The sequence below is a fragment of the Salvelinus alpinus genome, chromosome 1, assembly GCF_045679555.1.
Source record: "Salvelinus alpinus chromosome 1, SLU_Salpinus.1, whole genome shotgun sequence".
In the NCBI taxonomy this organism is placed as follows: domain Eukaryota; kingdom Metazoa; phylum Chordata; class Actinopteri; order Salmoniformes; family Salmonidae; genus Salvelinus; species Salvelinus alpinus.
This window is the reverse complement of record NC_092086.1, coordinates 88,898,518-88,911,475: the sequence shown is the minus strand read 5'-3', so window position 1 is coordinate 88,911,475 and position 12,958 is coordinate 88,898,518.

Here is a 12,958-nt window from a genome sequence, read left to right as displayed (position 1 = left end):
ATAAATTGTCAAAGACCCCAGCCACCCCAGTCATAGACTGTTCACTCTGCTACCGCATGACAAGCGGTACCGGAGCGCCAAGTCTAGGACCAAAAGGCTTCTCAACAGCTTTTACCCACAAGCCATAAGACTCCTGAACAGGTAATCAAATGGCTACCCAGACTATTTGCATTGTGCCCCCACCAATAGCCTCGCTACTGTTATTTTACTGTTTCATTTTTTTTCTTTCTTTACTTGTCTATTGTCTATTGTTTACCTAATACCTATTTTTAACTTAAAAATGTCACTGTTGGTTAGGGCTTGTAAGTAAGCATTTCACTGTAAGATCTACACTTGTTGTATTCAGCGCACATGACAAACTTTGATTTGATTGCAATAGAAAACTAATAAACAATGTTTAAGGGGCAATCTGCAGTTGCTACAGTGCATTCACAAAGTATTCAGAACTCTTGTTACGTTACAGCCTTATTCTACAATGGATGAAATAGTTTTTTTTCTTTTCTCATCAATCTACACACAATATCCCATAATGACAAAGCAAAAACATTTTATTTTTATTTTGCAAATGTATAAAATAAACTGAAATATCACATTTACATAAGTATGACTCTGTACTTTGTTGTAGCACCTTTGGCAGCGTTTACAGCCTCGCATCTTCTTGGGTATGACACTACAAGCTTGGCACACCTGTATTTGGGGAGTTTCTCCCATTTTTCTCTGCAGATCCTCTCAAGCTCTGTCAGGTTGGATGGGAAGGGTTGCTGCACAGCTATTTTCAGATCTCTCCAGAGATGTTCGATCGGGTTAAAGTCTGAGCTCTGGCTGGGCCACTCAAGGACATTCAAAAACTTGTCCTGAAGCTACTCCTGGGTTTTTCTTGGCTGTATGCTTATGGTCGTGGTCCTGTTGGAAGGTGAACCTTCGCCCCAGTCAGGTCCTGAGCGCTCTGGATACGTTTAAAAAAAAATCAAGGATCTCTCTGTACTTTGCTCCGTTCATCTTTCCCTCGATCCTGACTAGTCTCCCAGTCCCTGCCGATGAAAAAAATCCCCACAGCATGATGCTGCCACCACCATAGGGATGGTGCCAGCTTTCCTCCAGACGTGACGCTTGACATTCAGGCCAAAAAGTTCAATCTTGATTTCATTAGACCAGAGAATTTTCTTTCTCATGGTCTGAGAGTCCTTTGGGTGCCTTTTGGCAAACTTTAGGCGGGCTTGTTATGTGCCTTTTTACTGAAGAGTGGCTTCCGTCTGGCCACTCTACCATAAAGTCTGATTGGGGGATACCTAGTCAGTTGTACAACTGAATGCCTTCAACTGAAATGTGTCTTCCGCATTTAACACAACCCCTCCTGAATCAATTGACATCCACGTCTTCGGCGCCTGGGGAACAGTGAGCTAACTTCCTTGCTCAGGGGCAGAACGACAGATTTTTTTTCCTTTTCAGTGGCAGAACGTCACATTTTTTACCTTGTCAGCTCAGGGATTTGATCCAGCAACCTTTCGGTTTCCAACAGAAGAACTATAAAAACACATGTATGACCATGGTAGCAATTGAACAGAAGGCTTTGGAGATTATGTGGAAATGATCAGACCAAAGGCATAACAGTTCACCTGACACAAGACTGAATCCAAACATTACTGTTGATTTGATGTGCATTTTACATTTACTGTACCTTTCACAGTATTTGTCAATAATGAAATCTGAAAATACTCTGGATACATTCAGTAATATGATCAGAATATTCATTGAAATTACAAGTGTTTGAGGGAGAGGTCTAACTGGTGTCTCCAAGTGGCCACACACCTCCAAACTGTGCGCAGTTCCAAAGTAATTTCAATGTGCTTTTATGACTCAAGGAAAGAGCCTTCAACTATAAGGTGCTGTTTTGAGCTCTCCTAGCTTTGCCATTAAGAAACTGAAGCAAGCACAATTGTTTTTGTTGATTTGATATTACAATCCTGTAACGATAGTCTATTTCGTCCTCCTCATCGGACGAGGAGAGGCGAGAAGGATCGGACCAATATGCAGAGTGGTTCGTGCTCATGATGATTTATTAAAACCGAAACTGAACACTGAAATACAAAACAATAAACGAAGTGCAGAAAACCGAAACAGTACCGTGTGGTGAAAACACTAACACGGTAGACAAACACCCACAAAACACACGTGAAACCCAGGCTGCCTAAGTATGATTCTCAATCAGGGACAATGATTGACAGCTGCCTCTGATTGAGAATCATACCAGGCCGAACACAAAATCCCAACATAGAAAATCACACATAGACAACCTACCCAACTCACGCCCTGACCATACTAAATAAATACAAAACAACGGAAAACAGGTCAGGAACGTGACAGAACCCCCCCCTTAAGGTGCGAACTCCGGGCGCACCACCTAAAACTCTAGGGGAGGGTCTGGGTGGGCGTCTGTCCGCGGTGGCGGCGCGGGACGTGGACCCCACTTAAACAATGTTTTTGTCCGCCTCCTTAATCGCCCCCGTGGCCTTTTATGAGTGGCGATCCTCGCCACCGACCTTGGCCTGGGGACCCTAGCCATGGGTCCCAAATGCACGGGGAATTCCGGTAGCGCCGGACAGGCGGGAGACTCCGGCAGCGCTGGAGTGAAGGACGCCTCCGGCAGCTCCAGAGTGAAGAGCGATTTTGGCATCGCCTGGCTGACTGCAGGCTCTGGCGGATCCTGGCTGACTGCAGGCTCTGGCGGATCCTGGCTGGCTGCAGGCTCTGGCGGATCCTGGCTGGCTGGCTCTGGCAGCTCCTGGCTGGCTGGCTCGGCTCTGGCTGGTCATGGCTGGCTGGTCATGGCTGGCTGACGGCTCTGGCTGGTCATGGCTGGCTGACGGCTCTGGCTGGTCATGGCTGGCTGACGGCTCTGGCTGGTCATGGCTGGCTGACGGCTCTGGCTGGTCATGGCTGGCTGACGGCTCTGGCTGGTCATGGCTGGCTGACGGCTCTGGCTGGTCATGGCTGGCTGACGGCACTGGCTGGTCATGGCTGGCTGACGGCTCTGGCTGGTCATGGCTGGCTGACGGCTCTGGCTGGTCATGGCTGGCTGACGGCTCTGGCTGGTCATGGCTGGCTGACGGCTCTGGCTGGTCATGGCTGGCTGACGGCTCTGGCTGGTCATGGCTGGCTGACGGCTCTGGCTGGTCATGGCTGGCGGACGGCTCTGGCTGGTCATGGCTGGCGGACGGCTCTGGCTGGTCATGGCTGGCGGACGGCTCTGGCTGCTCCTGTCTGGCGGACGGCTCTGGCTGCTCCTGTCTGGCGGACGGCTCTGGCTGCTCCTGTCTGGCGGACGGCTCTGGCTGCTCCTGTCTGGCGGACGGCTCTGGCTGCTCCTGTCTGGCGGACGGCTCTGGCTGCTCGGGACAGACGGGCGGCTCTGACGGCTCGGGACAGACGGGCAGCTCTGACGGCTCGGGACAGACGGGCGGCTCTGACGGCTCGGCACAGACAGGCAGCTCTGACGGCTCGGGACAGACAGGCGGCTCTAGCGGCTCCTGACTGACGGACGGCTCTACTGGCTCGGGACAGACGGACGGCTCTACTGGCTGAGCCCAGGGTCCCTTGCCGTCCAGAATCTCCTCCCACATCCATGAGTCCTGGATTTTTCTCCGCTGCTGCTGCTGCTGTCGCTGCCCTTTTCCACTCTGCTTGGTCCTTTGTTGGTGGGTGTTTCTGTAACGATAGTCTATTTCGTCCTCCTCATCGGACGAGGAGAGGCGAGAAGGATCGGACCAATATGCAGAGTGGTTCGTGCTCATGATGATTTATTAAAACCGAAACTGAACACTGAAATACAAAACAATAAACGAAGTGCAGAAAACCGAAACAGTACCGTGTGGTGAAAACACTAACACGGTAGACAAACACCCACAAAACACACGTGAAACTCAGGCTGCCTAAGTATGATTCTCAATCATGGACAACGATTGACAGCTGCCTCTGATTGAGAATCATACCAGGCCGAACACAAAATCCCAACATAGAAAATCACACATAGACAACCCACCCAACTCACGCCCTGACCATACTAAATAAATACAAAACAAGGGAAAACAGGTCAGGAACGTGACAAATCCTCAATGTCTCATCTTTCAGAACACATTTCCCTCACTCAGTCAATAACAAATGAGCAAAAGTATCCCAATTAGCTGGATGGATGAGGGCATCTTTTTGTTGCGTGCGGTGCTCAAGTTTATATTGGCTGTCAGTCAAAACCCATACATCGCTGTGAAGCGGAGAACCTGAGCTCTGACATCATGTAGGACCTACTGTCTAGCATGTTACTGTACAGCCACTGCGTTCCAATTTAGGCACGTATCAATGACAAAATCTGCCATTTTCAACCCGTATACGGGATGACGGGCAATGAATGGAAAGGGCTACCAAATGTGCCGTTTTCACATATGGAGACACTGGTATTGTGCTGGAGATAATGAAAATGAGGTTCAAAAGTGGTGGTTTTGCCATTTAAAGCATTGTGTGTGTTTGAGTGTTAGGAATGTGTGTGTTTTGTACTCTGTGTGGATCAACGTAGGGGTGACCGACGAACAAGAACGTAATAAATTCTATTCAATGGGTAGAGATGCCAAAAGAACAGACACAACTAGGGTAATATTTCATTTTTTCCCCTTATTTTTTTCCACATTTATTTAACCAGGTAGGCCAGTTGAGAACAAGTACTCATCTACAACTGTGACCTGGCCAAGATAAACGCAAAGCAGTGCGACACAAACAACACAGAGTTACACATGGGATAAACAAACGTACAGTCACAATAGAAAAATAGAATAGAAAAATCTATATACCGTGTATGCAAATGTAGTAAGATTAGGGAGGTAAGGCAATAAATAGACCATAGTGGTGAAATAATTACAATTTAGCATTAATACTGAAATGATAGATGTGCAGAAGGTGAATATGCAAGTAGAGATACTGGGGTGCAAAGGAGCAAACTAAATAAATAACAGTATGGGGATGAGGGAGTTGGGTGGGCTTTTTACAGATAGGCTGTGTACAGGTGCAATGATCGGTAAGCTGCTCTGGCAGTTGATGCTTAAAGTTAGTGAGGGAGATATGACTCCAGCTTCAGTGATTTTTACAATTCATTCCAGTAGTTGGCAGCAGAGAACTGGAAGGAAAGGCGGCCAAAGGAGGAGTTGGCTTTGGGGATGACCAGTGAAATATACCTGCTGGAGCGTGTGCTACGGGTTGGTGCTGCTATGGTGACCAGTGAGCTGAGATAAGGCGGGGCTTTACCTAGCAAAGACTTATAGATGACCTGGAACCAGTCGGTTTGGCGACGAATATGAAGCGAGGGCCAGCCAACGAGAGCATACAGGTCGCAGTGGTGGGTGGTATATGGGGCTTTGGTGACAAAACGGATGGCACTGGGATAGATTACATCCAATTTGCTGAGTAGAGTGTTGGAGGCTATTTTGTAAATTACATCACTGAAGTCAAGGATCCGTAAGATAGTCAGTTTTATGAGGGTATGTTTGGCAGCATGAGTGAAGGATGCTTTGTTGCGAAATAGGAAGTCGATTCTAGATTTAATTTTGGATTGGAGATGCGAGTTTGGATTGGAATGTGAGTCTGGAAGGAGAGTTTACAGTCTAACCAGACACCTAGGTATTAACCTAGGCATACAGTATACTGTAATGTTTATCAGCTGTTTTGTCTCTGGCTGATCTTTTTTTTTCATATTAATTTGGCCCATTTTTGCCACAAATGAGCCATATCATTCAAAGGAAATATTTTACAAACTTGCTCTAGCCTTTGTCTGGAATTTAAAGTGTACATTTTTAGTAGATACACCACAAGACAATTAGCATGGGACAATAGGCTTCTATAGGCCACCGCCTATAGGTAAGGAAAAGGTTAGGGTTAGCTAAAAGGCTATCCTGACCTGCTACGAAAAATAACTCCTAGTCACAACCCAGTCTCGATGCTTGTTATTGGTGAAAAACAATGGGGGGTAATTGAACTTAACCAATCGGCAGTGACAAACTCGCAAAAGAAGCAAGAAGCAGAATGGTAAGAAGATATTTAAGGAGAAGTCACGCCATCGGAGACAATGGATAAATGTTGAAGAGTTACAACTTATGGTATAGATAACATCGGAGCAGTAGGACCTTTAATGGAGAAGAGGGCTATAATGATCCCTCAGAACCAACATACAGACAGATTCAGGGGACTTCCAGGGCATGACCTACCGCCCCTCCCTCACGCCACTGCCTATTTTCTGTTTTCATGCTTGTCTGCTTTCCTCTCTCCCTATACAATATCAGCTGTGTCTGGAGACATTCCAAGGTCTCTATATGTCACCCTGCCCTTTACGTCACAGGTATAAAAGCCTGTCTGGACTCCATTTTGGCTGCCACCTTCATGCAATTCCTGTTTTATTTATTTTAATGGTACTGGGCCATTGACATCATCATAGTGCGATGCACTGTCAGTTTCAATATGCTGTAGAGGCCTATTCAGCAAGAATATATACTTTATAACAATGTATGGGTATTTCATTACCAAAGAAACTAAGTTTATGTGGAACAATGATCTAATTTTAAACAGATGAATCACATTTATGTTGTATTAGATGCTGCAAGCTCAGCTATAATATGTGACTAGACAAAAATATGTGACTAGTTTTAGCACCATCATGGGGTTATTAATACTCAATTTATGAAATTGAAGTATTATACTTCTGCAGAGAATCTATAATTTTGTCCCATTTTGATGGGAGCTATGTTTCTATACGTAAACTCTGTTGTAGTCCACTTTCCTGCCAAAGCTTGGAGCCACAGATTAACAATGACAGACAGATGGGGTTCTTGTTTCTGCTACCCACAGGGGAGGTAGGATCCACCAGATGTCGCCCTAGTATGTTCAGATATGGTCTCTATACTTCATTGTACAAAAAGGCAAGGATATGTTGTCCTTTTACCCTTTGCAGGGTTGTAGTTTGCTATAATTTTAAATGGAGAAGCTATTCTGTCTCTTCATAATTAAATGAAGATACTACATAAACACATTTATTCCCAAAAATACATAAGGATACTCCTAAAAAAAAATTGAGAGACGTGAGCAAAAGGGGCAAATAGTGTTTTCCAATCTAGGACATTACAGATCATGCTAGTGGTAGAGGGAGAGAAATGCATCTCAGAGATTTCTGACTGAAACTTGACTCTTCAACATTGGTGTTTCCTTTCATTTAGATGGAAATACTGTGTGATCTATCATAATTATTAGGATATGGTTAGCTTCCCCAGACATATTATAATTGTGAACAGCAATTAGAGATTCAAAAAACGAATTCTCTGCATGTGCACCTTTCCATTTGTAACAGCCAGGACATGGACAGACATTATTGGGTAATTTATCAGGGAATAAATAGTGTGCTACTTTGCTGTGTAATGACCCCATAGTAATGGACACAGCTCCTGAGCCATGAAACAGTCTCCACTTGACCTTGTCTTTGAACATGACCAGATCCCTCCCATCACACTCATCAAATGTGCGTCACTGCACCACATGCCACCCTAGTAGGAGTGTGAACTCTTCAGTTGGACTCTGGTGATGATGACACCTGCACTGCGGAACCACCTGTCCAGTGTGATATTGACCTATGTGGCCTTTTCACTTGTTGTTTTACAATACATGTTGTTTGCTGTAGGTTAAATATATATTTGATTGGATCTACTGTATTGGCTGATATTATTGTTTGTCTGTGCCAAAATACTTGACCACATATGGTTAAGTGATAATGCCCGAAAAGTGTTGTTAGGCGCGAGACTATGTCGAGGGCCGGCAAACTGTGTCAGTATATTCTCCAAACACCGGCTTCGAGGGCATTATCACTTTTACACAACAGGTTACCAACATATTCAAATAATGACTGACATATTTTCATATTTTTTATTTTTTTAAATGAATTTATTCATACTATTTCAACCTTCCACAAGGATTGCTACCCAAGCCGGCTGGTCATTCGTTCTATCGGGTCGGTTGCCACAGGCACGACCCAGTCGTTCAGTCTTTTTCTGTGTCTGTGTCTATGGAGGCGACCCAGTCATTCGTTCGAAACGTTCCATTGCCATACTGGCTGGCAACTTTCTTATCCCTTGCTTGCTAGCTAGCCAACTACGGCTAACTTACAGTCACGTCAAACAGTGCAGAAGAATAACAACAGTAGCTTCATTTGCATTTGTTTAAGCTGTTTTCTAGTGACATTTATTTGGATACATCCATAACAATGAGCTAATGAGGCGCAATTTCGCCTGGCATAGAAAATGTGCTCTCTCGTCAGGACACTGTTGTTCAAAAGAACTAGTCAACAGCACAACTAACGCAATCACTTCAAACTGAAGTTGGAAAGACTGCAAACTTGTTTGACCTTTTCAATTTACATTTCTTTGTATATATCCATATAAATGATGCCAGCTGATTCATGATTTCACTGGCTGAGAAACTCTGCCTGACTGTGTGTCTAGTCCCGACTCCCGACATGTTCATTACTATGGGACAGCTGGAGATCGAATTTGAAAATGTAAACAATGTTGCAAATGTTGGAGAGACAGACAGCAAGGTATATCCAAATCTCCACAGTTGAAAACTAAATGTTAATCTGAAGAAATGTGAGATAACGTCCAGATGCTTTTTATAGTGGAGATCAAGTTTATACATTGCCTGGCTGGGCTGATGAGACAGTGGATTGCGCAGTCAGGTGGAACAGAGTAAATAGGCATTTTAAGGTCATAGATTTAGCCAGTGGTAACTTGAGGAATAGACACCGGCTGGAATGCGGTTTTAACCAATCAGCATTCAGGATTAGAACCACCCGTTGTATAATATGTAATTATCAGATATGTTGTTTTTGTATTGTATTCTGAACCATTGTTCAGTGTGATTGACTAAATCAGACGATGGAGGCTCTCAGCTGCCTAGGTTAAAACAGCTATTTTCAGGTCTCTCCAAAGATTTTTATAGGGTTCAAGTCTTGGCTCTGGCTGGACCACTTAAGGACATTCAGAGACTTGTCCTGAAGCCACTCCTGGGTTTTTCTTGGCTTTGTGCTTAGGGTCATTGTCCTGTTGGAAGGTGAACCTTCGCCCCCAGTCTGAGGTCCTGAGCAGGTTTTCATCAAGGATCTCTCTGTACTTTTGCTCCTTTCATCTTTCCCTCGATCCTGACTAGTTTCCCAGTCCCTGTCACAAAAAAACATCCCCACAGTATGATGCTGCCACCACCATGCTTCACCGTAGGGAGGGTGCCAGGTTTCCTCCAGATGTGACGCTTGGCATTCAGTTCAATCTTGGTTTCATCAGACCAGAGAATCTTGTTCCTCATGGTCTGAGAGTCTTTAGGTACCGTTTGACAAACTCCAAGCAGGCTGTCATGTGCCTTTTACTGAAGAGTGGCTTCCGTCTGGCCACTCTACCATAAAGGGCTGATTGTTTGAGTGCTGCAGAGATGGTTGTCCTTCTTGAAGGTTCCCTAGAGCTCTCTCAGTGTGACCATCGGGTTCTTGGTCCCCTCCCTGATTGCCCTTCTCCCCCGATTGCTCAATTTGGCCAGGTCTAGAAAGAGTCTTGGTGGTTCAAAACTTCTTCCATTTAAGAATGATGGAGACCACTATGTTCTTGGGGACCTTCAATGCTGCAGAAATGTTTTGGTACCCTTCCCCAGATCTGTGCCTTGACACAATCCTGTCTCGGAGCTCTACGGAGAATTCCTCCGACCTCATGACATACACTGTCAATTGTGGGACCTTATATAGACAGGCATGTGCCTTTCCAAATCATGTTCAATCAGTTGTATTTACCACATGTGGACTCCAATCAAGTTGTAGAAACATCTCAAGGATGATCAATGGAAACAGGATATACCTGAGCTCATTTAAAAAAAAATTGTTTTGCAAAAATAGCTAACAACCTTTCTTTTGTTTTGTCATTATGCGGTATTTTGTGTAGATTGCTGACTGTCAACAGCTCTGAGATCACGAAACCCGCGCGGACTGGGTTGCATTTCCGGTCACAACTTGCAGACTTGTTTATGTGTTGCTGTGCGTTTTGTTGCCAACCTTACTTTGCTACCTGACAACTTTACGGTTTTTACTTTTTAATTACCGTTTATATTTTTTGTTTTTCCCTCACTCAACTTTCTTTCATTCAACTTTTTCTCTCCGGACGCTTTATCTGTACATGGCTCAGGACATTGTCCTGAAGACAAACAATGTATACGAAATGCTTCAGTCTAATTTTAGACCCCATCATAGCACTGAGACTGCACTTGTGAAGGTGGTAAATGACCTTTTAATGGCGTCAGACCGAAGCATCTGTCCTCGTGCTCCGAGACCTTAGTGCTGCCTTTGATACCATCGATCACCACATTCTTTTGGAGAGATTGGAAACCCAAATTGGTCTACACGGACAAGTTCTGGCCTGGTTTAGATCTTATCTGTCGGAAAGATATCAGTTTGTCTCTGTGAATGGTTTGTCCTCTGACAAATCAACTGTAAATTTTGTTGTTCCTCAAGGTTCTGTTTAAGGATCACTATTGTTTTCACTATATATTTTACCTCTTGGGGATGTCATTCGAAAACATAATGTTAACTTTCACTGCTATGCGGATGACACACAGCTGTACATTTCAATGAAACATGGTGAAGCCCCAAAATTTCCCTCGCTAGAAGCCTGTGTTTCAGACATAAGGAAGTGGATGGTTGCAAACGTTCTACTTTTAAACTCGGACAAAACAGAGATGCTTGTTCTAGGTCCCAAGAAACAAAGAGATCTTCTGTTGAATCTGAAAATTAATCTTGATGGTTGTACAGTCGTCTCAAATAAAACTGTGAAGGACCTCGGCGTTACTCTGGACCCTGATCTCTCTTTTGACGAACATATCAAGACTGTTTCAAGGACAGCTTTTTTCCATCTACGTAACATTGCAAAAATCAGAAACTTTCTGTCCAAAAATGATGCAGAAAAATTAATCCATGCTTTTGTTACTTCTAGGTTAGACTACTGCAATGCTCTACTTTCCGGCTACCCGGATAAAGCACGAAATAAACTTCAGTTAGTGCTAAATACGGCTGATAGAATCCTGACTAGAACCAAAGAATTTGATCATATTACTCCAGTGCTAGCCTCCCTACACTGGCTTCCTGTTAAGGCAAGGGCTGATTTCAAGGTTTTACTGCTAACCTACAAAGCATTACATGGGCTTGCTCCTACCTATCTTTCCGATTTGGTCCTGCCATACATACCTACACGTACGCTACGGTCACAAGACGCAGGCCTCCTAATTGTCCCTAGAATTTCTAAGCAAACAGCTGGAGGCAGGGCTTTCTCCTATAGAGCTCCATTTTTATGGAATGGTCTACCTATCCATGTGAGAGACGCAGACTCGGTCTCAACCTTTAAGTCTTTACTGAAGACTCATCTCTTTAGTAGGTCATATGATTGAGTGTAGTCTGGCCCAGGAGTGTGAAGGTGAACGGAAAGGCTCTGGAGCAACGAACCGCCCTTGCTGTCTCTGCCTGGCCGGTTCCCCTCTCTCCACTGGGATTCTCTGCCTCTAACCCTATTACAGGGGCTGAGTCACTGGCTTACTGGTGCTCTTCCATGCCGTCCCTAGGAGGGGTGCGTCACTTGAGTGGGTTGAGTCACTGACGTGATCTTGTTGTCTGGGTTGGCGCCCCCCCTTGGGTTGTGCCGTGGCGGAGATCTTTGTGGGCTATACTCGGCCTTGTCTCAGGACGGTAAGTTGGTGGTTGAAGATATCCCTCTAGTGTTGTGGGGGCTGTGCTTTGGCAAAGTGGGTGGGGTTATATCCTGCCTGTTTGGCCCTGTCTGGGGGTATCATCGGATGGGGCCACAGTGTCTCCTGACTCCAGTATTTATGCTGCAGTAGTTTGTGTCGGGGGGCTAGGGTCAGTCTGTTATATCTGGAGTATTTCTCCTGTCTTATCCGGTGTCCTGTGTGAATTTAAGTATGCTCTCTCTAATTCTCTCTTTCTCTCTTTCTTTCTTTCTCTCTCTCGGAGGACCTGAGCCCTAGGACCATGCCTCAGGACTACCTAGCATGATGACTCCTTGCTGTCCCCAGTCCACCTGGCCATGCTGCTGCTCCAGTTTCAACTGTTCTGCCTGCGGCTATGGAACCCTGACCTGTTCACCGGACGTGCTACCTGTCCCAGACCTGCTGTTTTCAACTCTCTAGAGACATCAGGAGCGGTAGAGATACTCTTAATGATCGGCTATGAAAAGCCAACTGACATTTACTCCTGAGGTGCTGAGTTGTTGCACCCTCGACAACTACTGTGATTATTATTATTTGACCATGCTGGTCATTTATGAACATTTGAACATCTTGGCCATGTTCTGTTATAATCTCCACCCGGCACAGCCAGAAGAGGACTGGCCACCCCTCATAGCCTGGTTCCTCTCTAGGTTTCTTCCTAGGTTTTGGCCTTTCTAGGGAGTTTTTCCAAGCCACCGTGCTTCTACACCTGCATTGCTTGCTGTTTGGGGTTTTAGGCTAGGTTTCTGGGCAGCACTTTGAGATATCAGCTGATGTAAGAAGGGCTATATAAATACATTTGATTTGATTTGATTTTTAATTATTCAATCAATTTTAGAATAAGGATGTAATGTAACAAAATGTGCAAAAAGTCAAGGGGTCTGAATACTTTGCAAAGTCACTGTATGTGGGTCAGAAGTATGTGGCCCCTTGTTGAAAAACCTCAGATTGAAACTGCTGTACTTACACTAAAACATGGCAGCTAATGCAACACATGGGTGTGTCTGCTTAAAGGCTGTTGTGTGTTTGTGTCACAACACCACCACTCTGTGGTATTAATCACCCCAGACGACATCCCAGATGTGTCATGTGGGGGTCAAAGCCCCCCAAAGTAATCTGTTGGGTA